This window comes from Ptychodera flava, chromosome 22, assembly GCF_041260155.1.
Source record: "Ptychodera flava strain L36383 chromosome 22, AS_Pfla_20210202, whole genome shotgun sequence".
In the NCBI taxonomy this organism is placed as follows: Eukaryota; Metazoa; Hemichordata; class Enteropneusta; family Ptychoderidae; genus Ptychodera; species Ptychodera flava.
Window position 1 is genome coordinate 16,254,041 of NC_091949.1, and position 22,088 is coordinate 16,276,128.

General features: G+C 37.2%; 1 long non-coding RNA gene across 1 annotated transcript; it reads right to left on the reverse strand.

Annotated features, from left to right (window-relative positions):
• Window positions 1–7,785: 7,785 nt before the first annotated feature.
• LOC139122805 (uncharacterized) lies at window positions 7,786–12,210 on the reverse strand. Its single transcript, XR_011549536.1, has 2 exons — window positions 12,134–12,210; window positions 7,786–11,223 (listed from the first exon to the last, which is right to left on the reverse strand). It is a non-coding gene; the product is annotated as an uncharacterized lncRNA (long non-coding RNA).
• Window positions 12,211–22,088: the final 9,878 nt, after the last annotated feature.

A 22,088-nucleotide genomic window follows, 5' to 3' on the forward strand; every position in this document is an offset into this window, starting at 1 on the left:
ATGGATAAATTAAAAAAACATTGATCACAGGTATGTGATTGACAAAGAGCTTGGCTACGAGCTGTGGCTCTCTCCTTCCCAATTTTGAGATTACTAGCGTCACCCGGCTCAGTGAGCTGGCACGAGGATATGGATGTAGGTTTGGCTTGAGGCGGGCCTAGCTAGACCGTTGTGAGCACTTCAGTAGAGGTGACAGATTAGAAACTGTAGCCGAACCAAGGCTATGATGGTCCTATGTTCCGTAGAGACAAATGACATTTTCACATTGTTATGTAGGTCATTTCCCCCACACTCATCATGACCTGAGTTCAATTAGTCTAGAACATTCCCAAGGTCACTGCCCTTGATGACCTCACAACCTTGAATTCAATTAGTCATGTTTGGAATGTTCTGGAAAGTTGATTAGTTGCGTAAGGGAGATAATTTTAGAATAGTAATTAGCATGTCAATAAAAGTTCTAGATTGTTCTTACATGCCTTTATAAAAGGGACGTGCACAGCTTCCAGTCAGACTTTTGGGATCGTGTCTCTTGTGTGTTACTAAACTCCAGCAGTAGTCATTCTCAAGACTTTTCAAGACCTTCACTGCCAACGCTGGATTTATACTGTGGACTTTGTGCAAATTCAAGCCTGCAAGCCAAAGGACTGTTCATTCATCCGACTGACTGTTACAACTCTGAGACTGGAGCTTTGCCGTCCCAGCTAGATAAGTAGTCTGTACACTTTAAAGCTTGTATCCTATCCCTAACTTAGCAATTTTTTTATTTTCGTAATAAATTTTGTTTAAACTTAACTGCTGAGTTCACACCCTTTTGTTCGTTTTCTCTGCACGTAACAATTGGGGGCTTGTCCGGGAGACGAATATTTTGAGCCGTTTGACAACATTTTGACAGCCTTTTCAAAACTACTGTATACTGTGAACTCAGCGAAATTTAATCATGGCGGAATTTAAACCAGACGAATTTATGGATGACCTTGATCAGGACACATTTAATTCCCTCAGAAAAGACAACCTCATAGCACTGGCAAATTTCCTTAAAGTAGAAGTTAAAAGATCTATGCGCAAGAGGGAAATACAGTACCGTATTGCCAAACATCTAGTTGATTTAGGCCAATTTGAGGAATCCACCCTGAAAGATTATGAGCCCAGTCTACCTCTGAACTAAGAAATTAGAATTAGAAATGCAGACAAATTTGGAGATCAAGAAACTAGAATTACAAATGAGAGAGAAAGAATTACAAATGGAAAAAGAGAGACAGGCAGATTTGGAGCTTAAGAAATTGGAATTAGAAAAGGAAATGAAAGAAAAAGAATTGCAAATGGAAGAAAGACAGAAAGAAAAGAAAGGCAGGAAAGATTAGAAATGGAAGAAAGACAGAGAGAAAAAGAATTGCGATTAGAAGAACAGCGATTACAGGTAGAAATAAAACGTTTAGAGCTTGGACAGTCAGGAAATTCTTCCCTTCGGACAAGTTTGACATCACTAAGCATTTCAGGTTAGTTCCCCCTTTCCAAGAAAAGGATGTTGACAAATATTTTCTCCATTTTGAGAAAATTGCTCAGAGTCTGAATTGGCCTAAGGAGTCCTGGTCTATGCTTTTGCAGAGTGCTTTGGTGGGTAAAGCCAGAGAAATTTACATTCAGTTGTCAGTAGAGCAGGCTTCAAATTATGATTCTGTGAAGGAATTAATTCTCAAGGGTTATGAGTTGGTGCCTGAAGCGTACCGTCAGAAATTTAGGGATTGTGAGAAGGCGAAAGACCAAACTTATGTTGAATTTGCTCGAACAAAAGAACAACTGTTTGATCGCTGGTGTTCTTCTGAAAAGGTCAGTCAGAATTATGACAAATTACGACAACTTGTTTTGATTGAGGAATTTAAAGGTGCATCCGGAGTGACATCAAGACGTTTATCAATGAACAAAAGGCAGATACATTGGAGGTTGCTGCACGTTTGGCCGATGATTATTCGTTGACCCACAAATCTTCATTTCTCAGCAAACCATCCCAGTCCTTTTCATACAGAAACAATGCAGGTAAATTTAACTCCTCCTTTTCATCCAAGAATTTTTCAAGGAGAGTAGAAAATCAAATGACAACAGTTCACAGAGTTCAAGTAACACTCCCACATCATCAGATCCCAAGTCTCAATCTCCTGACTGACAAACAGTTTGGTACACTTTCTTGTAATTATTGTAAGAAAGACGGCCATTTAATGTCAGAGTGTTTCAAATTGAAAAGAAAACGTGAAGGTCAAAGTGGATCTAAGCCAACCGGCTTTATTTCTTCATCAACTCAATTAGAGTCTAATAATGTGTGCAACACATTTTCTGAGGTTAAACCCCTCTCATCCCCAATTAATGAGGTCAAGGTCAATTCTTCACAAGATAGCATTATGGGTATTTTCGAACCATTTATTCATGATGGTTTTATATCACTTTCTAGTGATTTTTCTTCTGCTACCCCTGTCAAAATTTTAAGAGATACCGGGGCTTCCCAGTCTCTTTTGTTGGCAGATACCCTGCCGTTTTCTGAAAAGTCATTTTCAGGTTCTAAAGTTCTTATTAAGGGGGTAGATTGTAATGACTACATTCCTGTTCCTCTCCATAATGTCTATTTGTCTTCGGACTTTGTTTCTGGACCTGTGGCTTTAGGTATTAGGCCTTTTTTGCCTTTTGAAGGGATTCACCTTCTTCTTGGAAACGACCTTGCTGGGACAAGGTCATTACTAATCCACTTGTGACTGATAATCCTAGTTTAGATCAGGATCCAGAGCCAATTGAACAAGAGATACCCGATTTATTTCCTTCATGTGCCATTACTCGAGCCATGTCAAAGAAAACTTCCGAGAATCAAAATACTCTCAAAAATAATGTCACAGATGTTGACTTAAATGACACCTTTCTCAGTCAGGTGTTTGACACGGATCATTCCGTTATCCCTCGTGGATTTGAAACTTCCAGTAAAACTTCTGCTGACCAAAGTCAGACATTTTCTAGATCAAATCTCATTGCAGAACAACACAAAGACCCAGATATTTTGTCTTTGTTTGACAGGGTAGATGATGAAGGTAAAACTTCAGATAGCTCTGTTTCCTATTATACAAAATCTGGTATTCTCATGCGTAAATGGAGACCTCCAGATGTCTTGGTTGATGACGATTGGGCTATAAAACATCAAATTGTGGTTCCAAAGCCCTATCGTGCTGAAATATTGCGCCTGGCCCATGAAACGCCCTGGGCTGGTCATTTGGGAGTAAGGAAAACTTATCATAAAATTCTCAGTCACTTTTATTGGCCTAATCTCAGGCAGGATGTAGCACATTTCTGGTAAAACTTGTCACACATGTCAAATGGTAGGAAAGCCGAATCAGACCATTCCAAAGGCCCCTTTACAGCCAATTCCTGCATTTCAAGAACCATTTAGTAGGATACTAATAGACTGTGTTGGGCCCCTACCAAAACAAGATCAGGAAATGAGTACATGTTGACAATTATGTGTACATCAACTCGGTTCCCCGAAGCCATACCACTGAGAAATATAAAGACAAAGACTATAGTGAGAGCTTTAGTCAAATTTTTCACTTTATTCGGCCTCCCTAAATGTGTCCAGTCCGATCAAGGCTCCAACTTTATGTCTGGTATTTTTCAACAAGTAATGGATCAGCTAGGCATTAAACAGTATAGGTCATCCGCCTATCATCCAGAAAGTCAGGGTGCTCTTGAACGATTTCATCAAACTTTGAAAAACATGATTAGGACTTACTGTTTTGACACAGAGAACAGTGGGAAGAAGGAATTCATTTTTTGCTCTTTGCTGTTAGAGAGTCAATTCAGGAGTCTCTGGTTTTAGCCCATTTGAGCTTGTATTTGGACATACAGTCCGTGGCCCACTTAAGCTCGTTAAAGAGAAATTCTTATCAGACGATGATGATTGTCTGAATATTTTGCAATATGTGTCAGATTTTCGTACAAAACTCTCTAAAGCATGTGAATTAGCCAGAGAAAATCTTGAGTCATCTCAGCAGTCAATGAAAACCAAATATGATAAAAGCACCTCAAAACGGAAGTTTGAACCAGGTCAAAAGTTCTTGTTCTACTTCCAATTCCTGGCAAACCACTCCATGCTCGTTACTTTGGGCCATACCTAATTGATAAGAAATTGAGTGATTTAAATTACATCATAATAACACCTGACAGGCGAAAACAAAAACAGCTATGTCACATAAATATGCTTAAGCCATATTTGGATAGGGATAATCCTACTATAACTCAGCCTGTCAGTGCAGTCAGTTCAAACCATTATGAAGATAGTGATACTGAAACTGACTTGAGTGAAAATACTCTAAACGCAAAGCTGGGCTCGGTCAAGCTTCAGAACTCAGAAATCCTGGAGAAGCTGGAGTCTACAAAGTTGGCACACCTCCAGCCAGAACAACAAAACAACAGGTGAAAGAACTGCTTCACGAATATAAACACCTATTTCAAGATGTTCCAACGAGGACAAACGTCATCTATCACGACGTTGATGTTGGGGACAGTAAGCCTGTAAAACAACATCCATACAGACTGAATCCAACAAAAGCGAAATATCTCCAGGAAGAAGTCAAATACCTACTGGACAATGACTTTATTGAACCCAGTAAAGTAACTGGAGTTCGCCGTGCATACTTGTTCCCAAATCAGATCACAGTTATCGTATGTGCACGGACTTTAGGAAGGTCAACACTTTAACAAAGACAGACACTTTCCCATACCCGAGGATTGATGACTGCATCGACCGAGTGGGAAAAGCCAAGTATGTGACAAAATTTGACCTACTGAAGGGATTTTGGCAAGTCCCTCTGACGGATCGTGCTCGTGAAATATCCGCCTTTGTTACACCAGACGGATTGTTCCAGTACAAGGTGATGCCATTCGGAATGAAGAACTCTCCGGCAACGTTCCAACGGATGATCAACGACGTCATATCCGGGCTAGACGGGTGTGCAGCCTACATTGACGACGTCGTCCTGTATAGTGACACCTGGGAGGAACACATCAAGCTCATGCGGAAGTTCTTTGAGAGACTGAGCAAAGCAATGTTGACTGTCAACCTTGCCAAATCTGAGTTTGGTTGGGCAAGGGTAACTTACCTCGGACATACTGTAGGACAGGGTGAGGTAAAACCTGTTGATGCCAAAATCAGTGCCATTTCAAGTTTTCCCATACCAAACTGCAAACGACAACTGATGCGCTTTCTCGGTATGGCTGGTTACTACAGAAAATTCTGTCCAAATTTCTCCACAATTACTGAGCCTTTGACTAACTTACTTAAAAAGAAAGTAAAGTTTGTTTGGTCAGAGCAATGCCAACAGGCATTTGATACACTAAAGCCATACTGCAAAGTGCTCCAGTGTTGTCTGCACCAGATTTCACTTTGCCATTCAAATTAGCTGTGGATGCTAGTGATACGGCTGCTGGTGCTGTTTTATTGCAAGAGGATAGTCATGGGGTAGATCATCCTGTTTGCTATTTTTCACGCAAATTTAACAAATCCCAGAGAAACTACTCTACAATTGAAAAAGAGTGTTTATCTTTGATATTAGCTTTACAGCATTTTGAAGTTTATGTTACTTCTTCAAATCAGCCAATAGTGGTTTATATTGATCACAACCCTCTTGTTTTTCTGCAGAAATTTAAAGGCAAAAATCAGAGATTGCTAAGATGGAGTTTAATGTTACAGGAGTTTAATCTTGACATTAGACATATCAAAGGCAGAGACAATTTAATTGCAGACTGTCTCTCTCGTATTTAGAAATTATTGTTATTCACTTTCAAGAAATTTTATTGTTGTTCACTTTCAAGAAATTTTACTTTAGAGTAAAACAAAATTTGAGTACTTAAATCCTTTTCAAGATAACATTTGTGAAAGAAAGATTTTTCTTTGAAAAATTTTCTTTTTTGAAGAGGGGGTGTGTTATGTAGGTCATTTCCCCCACACTCATCATGACCTGAGTTCAATTAGTCTAGAACATTCCCAAGGTCACTGCCCTTGATGACCTCACAACCTTGAATTCAATTAGTCATGTTTGGAATGTTCTGGAAAGTTGATTAGTTGCGTAAGGGAGATAATTTTAGAATAGTAATTAGCATGTCAATAAAAGTTCTAGATTGTTCTTACATGCCTTTATAAAAGGGACGTGCACAGCTTCCAGTCAGACTTTTGGGATCGTGTCTCTTGTGTGTTACTAAACTCCAGCAGTAGTCATTCTCAAGACTTTTCAAGACCTTCACTGCCAACGCTGGATTTATACTGTGGACTTTGTGCAAATTCAAGCCTGCAAGCCAAAGGACTGTTCATTCATCCGACTGACTGTTACAACTCTGAGACTGGAGCTTTGCCGTCCCAGCTGAGATAAGTAGTCTGTACACTTTAAAGCTTGTATCCTATCCCTAACTTAGCAATTAGTTTTATTTTCGTAATAAATTTTGTTTAAACGTTAACTGCTGAGTTCACCCTTTTGTTCGTTTTCTCTGCACGTAACAACATGCATGTAGCATGGAGAGATAACACCATTAATTTTGGTCAGCGAATCTGCAAAAAACACGTGTAACTTTACTCAAGTTAAAAATTTTGCTCATTTACATGTATATTTCAGGTAAAATGATATATCACCTAAAATGAGAATGTTGTGTTATGGTTTTTGCAATTCTCTCCAAAATAAAAGTGTGGACTGTGGTGTGAGGGAGAAGATGGTTTCGGCAGCAGAGCGCCCTCTTAAGGTGGACAACTGTGTAAAAGTATTTATTGTTATTGTCGATGTATATACATGTACATACATGTATGTTGCTGGATCCAGTGAGTAGACGAAAAATGTGATGAGCCAAAAAAGTATTACAATGGTGTTAAAATTTGAGTTACATCTAAAGAAATATGCCATATGCTTTGATTTTATGCTTTATGATCGATTTCAGAATGCTCAAAAATGTTAAGGAGCTGATTTAAAGTCTGAAACATTTCCTTATCCTGTAGCATAGTGTTCTACAACATTCCCTTACAGGTGACTTATGAATGTATGAAGAAAAATGTATGTTGCTGACCGTGCAATGAAGGTACACAATGATACATTTATCAAAAGCAATACGAAAAACTGCTGAGTCAGCGTTTCTTCGGTCGTTCTTCTGTACATACAGGAATAATCTTGCCATTTTGTCTTGAAATCCAGTACCATAACACCACTTGTTGAATATATCTTTCTAAATGATTTCTCAATCCGAGTCCTTTAGGGAAGTTTAAGCAAATGGTAATATTGCCTTTTTTGCATTTCTACAGGCAAACCAATAGAGTTAGCTCATGCTGCACTACCAACAGATAGTCCCCTATCTTAACAGACAACAAATTTTCAGATGTGTTGAATTAAGAATTTCCGGAGATTTTCTACTTCAATCCTCAATCATTGTACACAGATATGAAAATTTTTCAGGACTCTACCGGTGACCTTTGACATGGCACTGATGTTTGTAGGGATACTGTTTAGTAGTGTGTCAGTAAATTATTGGACGGAAGAGATGTAGAAGCAGGCAAGGACGACATGTACATCATCAGGTGTTCTGTGATATGATGCGATAAATGTATATGCATAGGAAAATACATACAAAATAGAAGTACTGTGTTCTTGCATGCTACATCAGATAGCCACAATGTTGAAAATCTTCAGTAAAACAGCTTAATCACACATCATTATCATCATAATGGCCGTTATCTATGGTAATCACCATGAATTAATAACAGCTGGACCATTAAAATTGAAATTATTGGATTTTATTTATCAAAAGTCATTGAAAAATTAACTTAACAGAGCACAGTGTCTTTACATACTTTTTTAATTCACACATTCCTGTAACCTTTCATATTTTCCATTCAATGTCACCATTACACGTTATATACAATGATGAAACTCCAAGACACTCTGATGCAGAATGCAAAGATTGTGCTATTGTTGATTGGCAGTTTTGTCAAGTGTTGTACAAAGTCAGAAAAAACTTCATACATTTATTTTGTTCACTAGCCAAATTTACACAGAGGTTTTTGAATCATATATGTAAATTTTTCACAACTAGGAGCAGTCAGCAAGACATTTTCAGGACTAAACCTTTTTTTATGGTTGAACACATGATCATGCTTTTTTTAGAAAAACAAAATTTACAAAAGAATGAGAGGTGCTCACTATTAGAAATGTTGCCTCCGCTATTTGATAATTCTTTCCACTGGCCCTTTTCAAGTAAAAAACAGTCCACTGGCCTTTCCATGCCACATGAAAATTTCAGTAAAAAGGAACAACGATTGGAATTTTATTGATGTGTCTTTAAAAATGATTTTTTTTGCAGAAGAATATCATAATTTGACCCCTTTTTCATATATGAGTACTGAATATTCTACTAAATGACTTTTTTGACACATAATTTTTTTTCACTTTTTAAAAACAATTTTTTTTCACTTTTTTTGACACATAATTTGTTTTCACTTAAGTTTGTGAATTCTCGTCTATCAATACTACAGAGGACATTCACAATTATCTGTAAAAACCTGGTTAAAATAAGACATGGAAGGCTATGAAAAGTTTAGAAAATTCAGAATACTATACATACAAAATGCCTGACTTTGTTTAGTCACATGACTTTGTTCAGTCACATGACAATGAAATATACAGAGTCTAAACTACCATTGTCTTTTGTAGCATTTTTCATATATCATATTTCAATACCAACAATTGGTATTTGACCTGAAATTATGGACAGGCCTTTTGAAAATTGATAATAAGTAGTTTCAGGATGTATCGCCCAGAATCAAACTTGTAATTAATTTTGAGTGGATGTGCTCCATAAGTGTGTTATTATTTTGATTGACACTATTTTTAGACAGACAACAAGAAGCAATTGAGGTGCATTCCTTTACAATGCACTATGCTCAAAGGTTCTACTCTGGAATAAAAAAGACACAAAGTGTTCTACACACACATAGTACCTCAAAAAGACAAAAGATCATGTGGTCGCGGTACAAACAAACCCATGTGTAGAAGCGTGTATGGAAATACATAATATTTCTATGTGCATTTGCATTGTGCATTTGCGTGGTCCATTGGAATTCTTGGTAGAACGTATTGGTTTTGAATTAAGATTATAAGAGTGCCTGTACTTGATACCTTAAATCCAGTTGACCATCAAACTGCAAAGTTCTTGAATATTAGAAATCAGATTTACATCAATTTTGCATGGTGTAAGCATAGTGTGTAAAGGTTAAATATTGGATATTAGTATTACAATAAGATGTTTAAAAGATGTTCTAAAGGGGCAATATGTCACCTTAAAGCTACAGTCATTGACGATCATTGTCAGTCTATTTGTTCTATGTATCAACTATACTTTCTTGGTCTACATCCATAGCATTTTGAAATACATATTGCTTGGTTTGACAATTGTATTCAGGGCAATTGTTACAAGAAATATTCTATAAATTTCTTTGGAATCTTGATTTTTCTACAGAATTCTACAGAAAATGGGGTCAAATATATCTATAGAATACCTATAGAACTCTATAGAATGTATTTGGATAAACTTGATTATTAGAAGAAACAGACAAAGATGACAAGCTGAATACTGGGTATTTCAACACACTATGGCAAGGAGACATGGACACTGTAGCCGACCCATGTGACTAAAAAAGTAAAAACCTGGAAATATTGTCAAAAGTTACAGTTGCTGGGCCTTTAAATATCTAATTGAACAATTTCATTTATTTCAGTCTGGAAACTTTTGTTTAAATACTGGTAACCAATAAAGAAATGATCACGTTATGTACAGTACGTTACATGGATCAATTATAACACAGGTACATTTTCTAGTAAAAGCAACATTTGTACGTGTTTGAGCAATCAGTCACACATACATACACATAATTGGTCTGAATCACACATACATCATTGATTTGGTGAATACTGAGATAGTGCATAGTAACATAATATTACTGTACCTCACCAATACTGTACTTAAATCAACTCTGGAAATCCTTATTGGACATATATGACATTCATCAGCTTGTACACATATTTCACTTTCCCCTGAAAAACATTTGTTTGAAAACCCTGATTTTTACTGATGTAATTAGTACTGAATATGTCAGGAAGAATGTATGGAAGTAATTCTATAAGAATAATGTTATAAAAATTTAGTTTTGGCCTTGGAAAATATTTCTACATTCATATACCTTGGACATTTATACTTGTAACTCTTTTAAAAATGAGGAAATGAATTCAGTCTGAGATAAAATTATGTTACTTGGTAAGAAATTACAACTGCAGAGGTAAATTGTAAAACACCATTTGCATTGTAATAAATCACAAATCAATCATTACACATGTAGAATCTGTGTTAGACATGATATAATTATTTTAAGTGTCAATAAATAATGACGTCTACTATTTACATAAAGCAATATCATATGGAACTTACAATTGGACACTTAACAGATTGCTATCACAGATGCTTAGTAAGCAGCTACTTTTTCATCAGAGTTTTTTCAAATAATAAAAAAAACAAAGATTGATTTTTTTTACTACCTCTATTGTGTTGCTATCCTACCACTTTGGCTTGAATATTGCAAAATTAATTATAGTGTATTCAATTCACTTGCACCAGTTGCAGAATAATATGCAAATCATGCCATCATTTTGTGCAATGTTTGAACAATGTTGTTTGCTGACATTTTTATAAATGGGTATTGATTTGCCAGAAGTCTCCGCAAATTTAGCATTACTGATTTAGCTAATTAATGAGAGGATCGAGAAAGCAACAGTTTTAGTTGCATACTACAATTTGATGAGCGAACTCTGCTGTAACTTTTGTTGTACTATTTACATACATGTGAATAAAAATTTATCTTTATGATTCAAGATAAAATCTATTCACAGTAATTCCTTTTTATATCAAGCGCTAACTTTTTGTCAAACTTAAAGAGTGCTGCAACAAGATCTTTGATGTTATCATTGTCCAAAACAACATTTCTTCTTTTCCAATCTAACAGACATTGGTAAATACACTCTGTTCTGTTGTATGGGTGTTGATGAATCTCATCTTGTATTTTTGTTTCTGTCACTCCTGGACAGGGTTTATTTCTCATGAATTGTTGCCATATGTCACGATCAATATTCTGTGCAATCTCTGTTAGCACATCTTCAACAGAGATATCTGTCAAATTAAATGTTAAAACCAAAAATTAATATCTGATTCAGTCATTTCCTACAATCAAAAATCTTTCATTCTTATAAAAGTGTCTTTGAATCAAGGTTTGCACAAGATAAACAACTTCTACATCATCTTTTGGGGAATTGTGAGAGTAAAGCAGCTAAGGACAATTCATAACCACCATATAAATATTTTTTCCATTTTGTTGAACATTGCCATCCATTCGGAGTATGTCATAAAAGCCAGTATTACAGCAGCCTTTTACCTCTCCTTGAAACAACTCAAAAAATCTTTTGATGACAGAAAAACTTTCAAAGGCATACTTTTCCAGGAAAACACTTCCAGGGAAACTGAAGGCTTTGAATTTCCTATGCTGAATCACTGATGTTTAATACTGTACGAAATTTTGATTTTCTGGTGGATATGAAATGTAAAATATGTGTAATGCTATCTAGGGTGTATTGACAGGTAATCATCTGCTCTTGACCTCATGATATCATGGAAATACAAATGAAAACAGCAGATTTTGTCAAAGACTTAACAGCTCGTTAAATTCAATGTCATCTGAAACTTTTGTACTCAATTGGCATGCAAGATGTATCCTCCATGTCCTAAACCATGACACAGGCTTGAATTATATACAATAATTGGTACATTCATTGTGATTTTTAATTTACTCACAAGTGAACAGATTTCTGTCACATTCCAAACACTTGGGAGCATTTTCAGAAAATCCACGCAGATCCACATTTGTTAAAAGTATTATGTATAGTTGTGTGGAAAGCAACATTAAGTATCAAAATGTATGGGGAGTGGATCAAGCAATGCATATTGACAGCAGCATATCCATGTGTAAATTCAATCTTCAAAGATTGTCTCCAGGCATCAAATAATTTCAAATACATTTACTTACCTGGTCTTAAGACAAAGTCCAATGAAAGAAGTTGTTCTTCAGATCCAGCGAGACAGATCAAACTGGCATCTTCTCCTAAATTAAAGAAAGTAAATACTTATAATAAACCCATAGAGTATATAATATACTTGAAGTCACTGCAGTAAATCATAAATGAGTGCTGAAAAAGTAATTCATCTATATAAGCAACTGTTGAAAATTTCTCTGTGAATGTAAGGTGAACCAAATTTATGTATAAACTAGTGTATGATATGCGAGTGTGTAGTGTGTAATTCTGAATTGAGATTTAGCGTCAGGGTGATTATAGTCACTCCCTCTAGCTCAGTCACTGCTGTCACAGAGTCACTGTGAATGTAATATTTATCTCTCTTCCTGCCAAGTTCATATTTCACCATCAGGTCAAGTTGGTTAATATATAGTGAAGCAAAAACATGTCCCATGAAGATTTACTGTAAACATAATTTTTAGAGACTAAAGCCGCTATGACATACCAAGCCAAGTGGGTGAAAATGGCTTTGGCTCAATACCGCTTTTTACTGACTTGGCAGATAGAGAAGTGATACTGTCTGGCAGGAAAAAGGTAATCCACTGTCTATAAGTGTAAGTCAATGTTATAGTAGCTTATATTGTCACATTTGAAAGTGGAAAGGTATTCGAAGTTGTGTGTTTGTTATCATATTATTTGTAATGTTACATGTTACAGCTGTTTGCTTATGAATATCATTTCTTTGTGTTATACATTGTAATTGTATGTTCTGTAGTGTTTCTTAATTATTTCCATGGCCTCAATATTTATGGCAATATAAATGTTTCATGATACCAGCTGTAGCGCTTTATTTCAATATCACTCCAATAGTGGAAAATTACAAGGTGTACAGTGATTTACAAGAGAACTTTCAGTTGTGTACAGAACCCTTAAACCCCGGTCGAAAAGGCCCGGGATCGGGATCAACTGACGTGTTAAGATGATTATGAGGCATTTCTGTCGTAAAGTTTGTCATCTTTTGAAATAGTATGTTGGTAGATTTTTGGATTAAGCAGAACGCACCTCGGTGACATAAATTCGGGCCCTCAAATTAAATTTTATCAATTTTCTTCTGACCTACCACTTGTGGGGTCTCATTTTGAAGCTCTCAGTGAAAGAAAATTTTTCGTGGTCTTAGTTTTTCAAAAATCGAAAATTTATTTTTTTCCCATAGAGTTAACACAGGGATGGCGACCATTTTGGATTTCAATATTGAGAAATCGCAAGTTATTTGTCTCTCTAGTACCAAAGTTTGTACGGTGACCCCTGATTTTTATTCTTGCTTTGGTAAGAGAATGGTTGAAAGTTTCACTGAGGAAACTTTGAGCAAAAGTTTAAGTCTTCACTTTTGAGGTGCATATTACCTTAAGTCCGTACGAGAGTTTAACTTATGCAGCAAAATTCTTGCAGGTATATCAGAAATATACCACATAAAAAATATTATATTATATGGTTTAATACAACCATGATCAGAGTCTCCTTACAGACCAACGGTTGGTCATGTATGGTACGATGTAAATTCTGATACACTCCCTTATTACACAACTCATAAAAACCATAAATGTCAACACATATGCCACTTTGCTGTCAAAGATTTTAACTGGCAAGGCCCTTGTGAATCACTTGACCCATTCACCTCAATCGATGTGTGAGTGACAATGTATCACAGTGACCCATGTATCTTTAAGTGACCTGATTTGCATTAATTGTGCCATAGTACATGGTTGGTCTCTAATGAGACGGATCATAGTAAATATAATTTATTAACACAAAGAAATATATGACACAGAGACAAAGTTTTGGCCGAAATTCAGGGGCGATGGCACATCCAGGCATCATGACTGCCTATTATCAATGAGGCCAGCTGCAGATTTGAATGGCTCAAGGAAGGGCAGCGTGTTACCAGGATGCATGTACTGCCATTCAGGGATGCTGGCATCATAGTGGCCTGGAAGGTGATATGGGATCCCTGATTCTTAGCTGCCGCAAATTAGATAATGTGGTGCTGGCACCAGGTGCAGATTGGCTTACGGTTGGTGTTACAATATAATATTGCATATGATACATTGAAGCAGAGGTGTGATAGCCTGGATGAATCAGTGGTCTTGGCCTAATTGGTCTCATTGTCTCTTCCATAAAGTTTGGCATATTTATGATGCAACAAGTTTTCAACATACATGTAATTGTAGTTTACACTACTACATGTGTCAGTTCTCTTGCCGATTACGGTATACATAAAGATTTCATCATTTTTCCTCTTTTGGAATATATTTTAAAACACAGTGCTAGTATCAGGGATGGAATATTCAACTATTAATTGTCATGAATATAAGGTCACGAGGCAATGAAAATACTAAATACTGTGGAATGCTAGGAAATAACATGAATTCATTTACCTTCATGGTTTGTCATCCTGACTCTGTCATCAAGTGATTTCTTGCGTGATCTGTGCCACTTTTTGTAGCACCCGTGAATAATTTTCAGGATGGCTAGTAGTAGTGATATAGCTACAATAACTGCTATTACAGTGATGGCCGTAGAGTAATTTTTATCTCTGTTTTCCACTTTTTTTGATGAAGGGATAGTCTGTCCAGCTCCCTCTGGTGTGGCTGTTGATAAACATTGAAAGCAAATTGTAAGAATCAACTCTGATGAACAATCAAAGTACTTTCTTTCACAATCATGAGTAAAACTAGGTACATATAACAGTGCACAGTCGAGGACTAAAAGAGAAACAAATTATACCCAGAACTCAAATATGTGAAATTAAAAACTGCATGCTGTTTACCCTGTGAATTTGATTTGGAAAAAAAACAAGCCAGTGGAGAGTTGATTTACTCCTCTGAAGCTTAAAAATGAGTCAACAAAAGTATAGCTATATACTCTTGACCAATTGTACAATTTGTTGACACATGACTTACCTTGTGTATCTTCCGAGTTAGATGTTGTGTCACCATCAATATTTGCATTTATTTCTATGCTTGGGTCTGTTTCCTCTTCTGGTGTCTAAATAAGTGAGAGAAAATATCTCATATTTCAAGGACTGCTTTTTAGAGAAATGGTTATAATTACAAAAACACAAGCTTATTTTGATAAAAATTACAATAACATAAATGACACTTTAGTACCATTTATGTTTCACAAGTGATCTCAATGGTCTCATACTGCTGATTGACTATCTATATCAACACAAATCAAAGCTCTACAAGGGCCAGATCACAGTTGTATTGAAATGTACATATTGATGAGGTGAGTTCGGTACTGTCAGTAGTTTAGAACAATTCTCACAAAGTTATACTTTACTGTTGTTTCATGGCAAAAATTAGCAACAATAATGTAGGTCACAGGCTCACTACATGTACCTGTAGGTAGGAAATAGTGTGCATACCTTAGAATGCTTGGGCTTGTTCAAGAAATTATAAGAATTTTTAAGGGATCTACCATTACGGTAGTATGCGCCTCAAAAGTGAAGGGACTTAAACATTTGCTCAAACTTTCCTGCATGAAAATTCAACCATTATCTTACCAAATCAGCAATAAAAATCAGTGGTCACTATTAGGCAAAGTTTGGAACTCAACAATAAAAATCGATTTGCAAAGTTTGGAACTAGCGAAAGAAATTTCAAAATGGCCACCATTCCTGTGTTAACTCTATGGGGATAATTAAATTTAGGATTTTCGAAACTCTTAGACAGTGAATGTTTTTTCTTTCTCCAAGAAGCTTTCAAATGAACCACCACAATTCAGAAAAGAATTGTAAAAATTTGAGTCAGAATATCTGTCCCAGAGGCACATTCTTTAAGGATCAAATGACACTCAACTTATTATTCCAATATTTAGCTAGCCTAGTACCCAAATATCCTTGTTCCTTTAAGCCCTTAAAATCGACATTGCATCATAGACAGGGAACTGCAGCCATTTTCTCTGTCTACTTTGTTTACTTGCATAGTTGCAAATGTAGCTGGGAACAAAAAGTAATGACCTTTAACACAAATAAATCTGAACGTTTACTGTAAAATATCACTGATGATAAATTACATCACCAAGATTGAGTGATATAGTCATGTGTTCAATGATAATAAATACTTAGATATATCTTCGCCAAAAAACCTAGATGGACATCTTCTCTTATACTACCGTATAAAAGGTAAATCTTGAAGACGGATGAATGGAATTGATGTGTGCATTACAGATATGCGTCATTAAAGGGGAAATTTACCCAGCCTTTCTTAGGTAATCAAGTTGTTATTTAGTGAAAAATAAAACAAATAATGTTGGTTTCATTCACTTTCACGCGCATATTACCCATTGGCCACAAGCTGAATGCACGGGAGCCGGAAGTGACGTACTAACTTGCTCGTCCGTCTTGTACACAAGCCAAGTTCAAAGCGAGGTCTTACAGCCAACCTCTTCTACGCCAAATAAAGGACTGAACACGGTATGCAAACCTAAGCACTCGACTGAAAATTATAATGGCAAAGATAATCGCCAATAACTTCAAACCTGAACGAGCAATCGATGATCCAAGACTGACATCGTCAGAAAGTTACAGCGACTCGAACTATTCTAGCTCTGATGAAGTTCAAATTCCTCTCGGCGATCAATCATGCATGTGGCGCTGCAATCGCTGTGAAATCATGCCAACGCCAAAGTAATGCCAATAATGTAAAGAGATCGACATTAATTTTAACAGTGCAAGCATTTTAATGTGTTACAGAACACCCTGATGTAGCCATGATTACAGTCTAGAACCAGCGGTCCTGTCTACAGCATTCCGTTTCTAGTGCCTGAGCGTAGTACTGTCCCATACGTACCAGCGACGCACTTGGGGCTGGATATGCCCGGACAGTTTTCTTTTAGGCTTGTAGTTCAGTAGTTGGGCTTGCAACTTTCGCTAAAAGCAGTCCTCCTCAAAGTTGTATTCGCAGAAACTTTATTTCTGCTCAACTTAAACATCGACACCGACTGCTTGGCCCCTATATTCTGTTGCCATTCTATAACTCGAAGCCTTGCAGTTGCACACGTCGACTGCTTCAATGACCAAATTTATGGCGTCACTTCAGGTATTTTAGTACACTGCTGTTTGTTAGCCAGTGAGTGAAAGTGAATAAGATCGACTCGAAAGCCTTTCAATGATCATATCAGTTTAATATTCAAAATTGATTTTCAAGGTAAATTTCCCCTTTAAGTAAGGCTATTAATTGAAGTACCACTATACTGTCACTTGTTCAAATTTTGCCACCGTTACCACGGAAAGAAATCTAACCAATTACAGATCTTAAGCAGGTGGCTGTTTTAAAAACAGCGCCTTCACATGGGCATTTTGAATACCAGGAACGCCCCTTGACCATATATGGCATATTTAGATTACAGGTGATGTATATCTTTAATCAAGAGGTGTGGAGAAATAAACGGAAGTTTCATGAATTTTTAATATTCTCTCATTGTACATTCTGAATGAATTGGATCACTACAGCTTGTTTTTGAGGGGAAGAGATTCAATTTTATGGAAGATTCAAGAGACTTACTGGAAGCCATAGAGAACACTTTGATGAAAATATAGGGACAATACACCACCAGTACTTCTGTACCTTTTGCCAGCAACTTTTTAGTTTCTGAAAATAATGGGATTTTACAAATTAGTTTCCCACAAGGAGCTCTGTTTTATTAACCACCTCAATCGGCCATTCAAGGTAACTGCATCGTCGTACACCACGCCCTCTTCGGCGAGTCTCATCACCCAACGCCGAAAAGGCCGTGGTATCACTGGCCACGTTTAGCGTTCACGCATTGCTGCAAGGCTCTATGATAGTCGAGAAAAACCTACGAGCCAATCAGATTGCCCGTTACAGAGCTGATCTTGGTGCTTACCACCACACAGCGTTCACTGTCGACGAAGAGCGCGCAATGTGTAAATGTTTAATGTTTTTGGACTCAACCGCTCTATTCACACCAAAAAGACGCCATTGATAATTATTTCATAAGGAAAAGATGGGTTCTTTGCACAAGGACCAGCGGTGGCAAGTCTGTATGCTACTCCAGGCATGGCAGGCCGTCCGCCATCGTGTTTCACGGGCGTTATATCGAAGGGTATCGCATAACTGGAGCAGCTGCCCCACGCCTCGCTATGCACAATGTCCGACCCAGACGTAGAACAACACCGCTGTGTAAAACCCGTTGGTCAAAACTATTGATCATAATTTACTTTACCACAAGTTATGTATAAACGTTTATGTATCGATCTCTTCATTAAGGTTCACACTGAAAGCTTTCTTATCGTGCTGTGGGTATACATGGAGCTAGAAACGTATGAATGTTATATTGGGCCCTTTCATTCGAGCTGGTGCTCCGCGATACAAATCACAAATGTACGCTACTAAGGCTCCCGGTCGTCTCAACACTGCCGAAATCACAGATCTCGGGAAATTGCGTAGTTGTTCAAGTCCGATTATGTTTCATTAATTCATCACAAAAGTTACGCTTTACAACGAATCAAACCAAGAGAGGTTTAGTTTGTTCCATGGGTTTGCAGTTCAGCGGGGTACGAACACATAAGCTTATGCGTACACTCGCTCAGTGTGACCTGGTGACAATTTTCGGACAGGGTATAGTGAATTTCGCCAAAAGCCGTTTCACAAATAACGAGCAGTACGAAATCTTATTACCATACCCTTCGAAACTTTATTGTGTTTATCCTAAAACTGTTAACAGGACGGAAGTGGTATTTGGGGGGACAAAGTTGCCAAATTGTTGACTCCATAGTGAGTGCGTAGTAATCGGACGTCGTATTTGGAATGTGATTATAGGGGCTAAATATTGATATTTTGAAACTTCAAACCCTCGATTTTCAATTTCGATGTGTTGAGAAAACTGTTTGTAAAAATTTTGTGATAAATTAGTTACGTTCAACCATGGACGACGCAACTATATTTCGACGTGTATGGTGCTTACATCGGATATGGGCTGTCTCTGTGTGTTGCTTTAGATCGTACGGTGTGTTAACTTCGCGAAGTTTTATAGCGCCCGAAATAGCTTCTACCGAAAAAAACTAACTATTCAAAACGGGACAGCAGCGTCACCTGACTTAATATGCGGTATCATGACTTGTAAAACGCTATCAATACGGAGCAAAGTGAGTACAACGAACAGCATGTCTTTGAATGTCCGAACCGAGATTGTCCGAAAATAGTCACACTGAGTGTACGGGGACGACCTTGCAGTGGGACCGGGTAGGGTTCGTTGATGGCCGTAGTCTGTGTACCTATCGAAGCCATAGTATTCACATGGTGTCGCCGTTGCTCTCGATCATGACAGAAAAACAGTCAAAATTTTGAAAGCTGTCGGATTTAATGCAACATATATCGGAAGAGGTGCAACAGAACCAGAGGATCTCAGGCCCTGAAAGCTCGATTGTGTACACACAGACAATGAGGAGCTTACGACCCGACATGACTTTGTAAAACGTATTCGTGATTGGCTAATTCTGATGATATGTTCTCATGAATAATTAATTAACCCCCATTCATACTTCCGCAGTTTCCCGGCGTAATCTGCCAGAGCTTGATTTTTGCGTAGGTCAGCGGAGCGGAAATTATTGCTCTGGCCTGCGAGAATGGGTAACTGTTGAAATGTTATTTTAATCAACACAGAGCATACATACCTGAACATTTACCGGTAGTAATTGTTTTGACTCATCTGTGATTGTCGAAACACTGCCTTCTGTTGGATCTTTAACCACTGAAGAAGTTGTAGTATCTGAATTTGGCTTCAGGCACAAATGACAACCAGTGTGGATCAGCTGTGCTGTTACAGTCTACTGGATCAGCTGTGTGGTCTTCAGCGATTTCAGATGTACTTTTCTCAGTTGCATCTGGTGAACTTGCTTGAGACATGGCCAAAGCAGCACTTTGAGGAGTCAATGACATCATTAAATATTGGCTCAATGTACTGTTGTGCATCTTATCTTGCTCACCAGCAGCATCGGACACTGTTGCCTTGGCTACATCTGCTGTTTCTTGTGGCAAAGATGTATTTGAAGAAGTTGGCGTAGTTGGTGAAGTCAGTAGCCCTTTATTCACTGTGCTGTTCGTATTGGGCTGAACCTCTCTAATGCTATGATTAGAAGAGTCATCATTGGTTTCCCCTGATGTTGTTTGTGATGAGGAAGTAGTTGCATTTTCAGAAGCCTGCAACTTTGACAGGAATACACTCCCAGCAGTATGTGGTGTGTTGTTCTCGTATGCTGTTTCCTGCTCTTTGCCAGTGTTGGAAACCAACTTCTTTTCTGATGTCTGATGACGTCGATAAGGTACCAGTCTTTGATGGTGCTGTATTCTTGGTAATTTGGTCCAATAGATGACCATTTGGCTCTTCTGCCAGTTAGAAGTCACTTGGATTTACAGTGTAGAACGCACCTCGGGGACAGACATTCGGACTCTCAAACTTTTACAGTTCTCTTCTGATATACCACATGTGGGGGTTCATTTTAAAGCTCTTGGTGAAAGAAAACTTTTTACCGGCTTAGTTTTTTGAAATTCGAAAATTTTTATTTTTCGCCATAGAGTTAACACAGGGATGGCGGCCATTTTGAATTTCTAATATCAGTAAATCTTGGGTTATTTGTTTCTCTACTACCAAAATTTGCACGGTGACCCCCTATTTTTATTCTTGAATTTGAAAGAGAATGATGAAAGATTATGAGGAAAGTTAGAGCAAAAGTTTAAGACTTTCACTTTCGAGGTGCATATTACCTTAAAGGCGAATTTAAACACTTAAAATTGTTACTATAGCACTTTTCTCAGTAGATAATTCTGACTGACTTATTAAAATGGCCTTCGACCTCCAAAGTCAGTCATGCTGTCAGCAAACTACTGTGAGGCATGGAGGTGGCCAGTTCCAAAGGACATCACTGCTTATATCAAAAATATTTACTTCAGTTGATAATACATGAGCAATATCCTCATTCATTCATTCATTCATTCATTCATTCATTCAGTTAGCTATTATTGAAAAAAAGAAAATTTACAGGTTGGAATTTTTTCATTTTTTAAAATAATGTTGTGCTGTTTCCTAAGCTTTGGCTTTTCAACTTTTTCAGCACTCTTTCATGCCAGTTAAGTTGCTTGTTTGGAAATTAAGCCGCTTAATTAACTTGAATTCATCACTTTTGATATTCATGAAATGTTCATTTGTTCAGCATTTTTCATAAATGAAAACAAATTTGACTGTATGACTCTCATATAAATTATGATCTTTAAGATAACAGTGTGTTCCAATCAGAAATGATAGTTGGAAGCAGTCAACTTTTTACCCATGATACAATTCAATATTGTGTGAATTTTATCCCCTAGTACAAAATGCAAACGAGAATGTTAGTGGAAAAGTCCTGAATCTCGTTAGGAAAAGTATGTTTTTTCAGAAACCCATACATTAGTGTGTCTGACAATTAACTCCTTTGTTTACCACAGAACACCTCAGTGGTCCACCTTATCAGTTAGTAAGTCTGTTTTTAGCTACTATAGACTATAGTCTATAGAAGCTATTGGGATGGGTATCCGTCCGGCGTCCGGCGTCAGTCTGTATGTATGTATGTATGTATGTATGTATGTATGTATGTATGTATGTCCGTTTGTGAGGCGTCCGTCCACTCAAATATCTTGAGAACCGCAGTACTTACTGATTTGATATTTGTTGTGTAGATGAAAAATATGATTTTGAGAAACTACTTTTTTTAATTTTTTATATTGTTGAAAATAGGCAAATTAATGCCAAAAAGGTGTTTTTGGTAAAAATCTTCTTCATAACCGCTGGTCAGACAGCTTTGTTATTTGGTATACAGGTCACCTAGGGATAACCCAACTTAGATTTGTTCAAATTGTGATGAAATATGCAAATGTGTATTTTTAAGGAATTTTTTTGTCATTTTTGGTC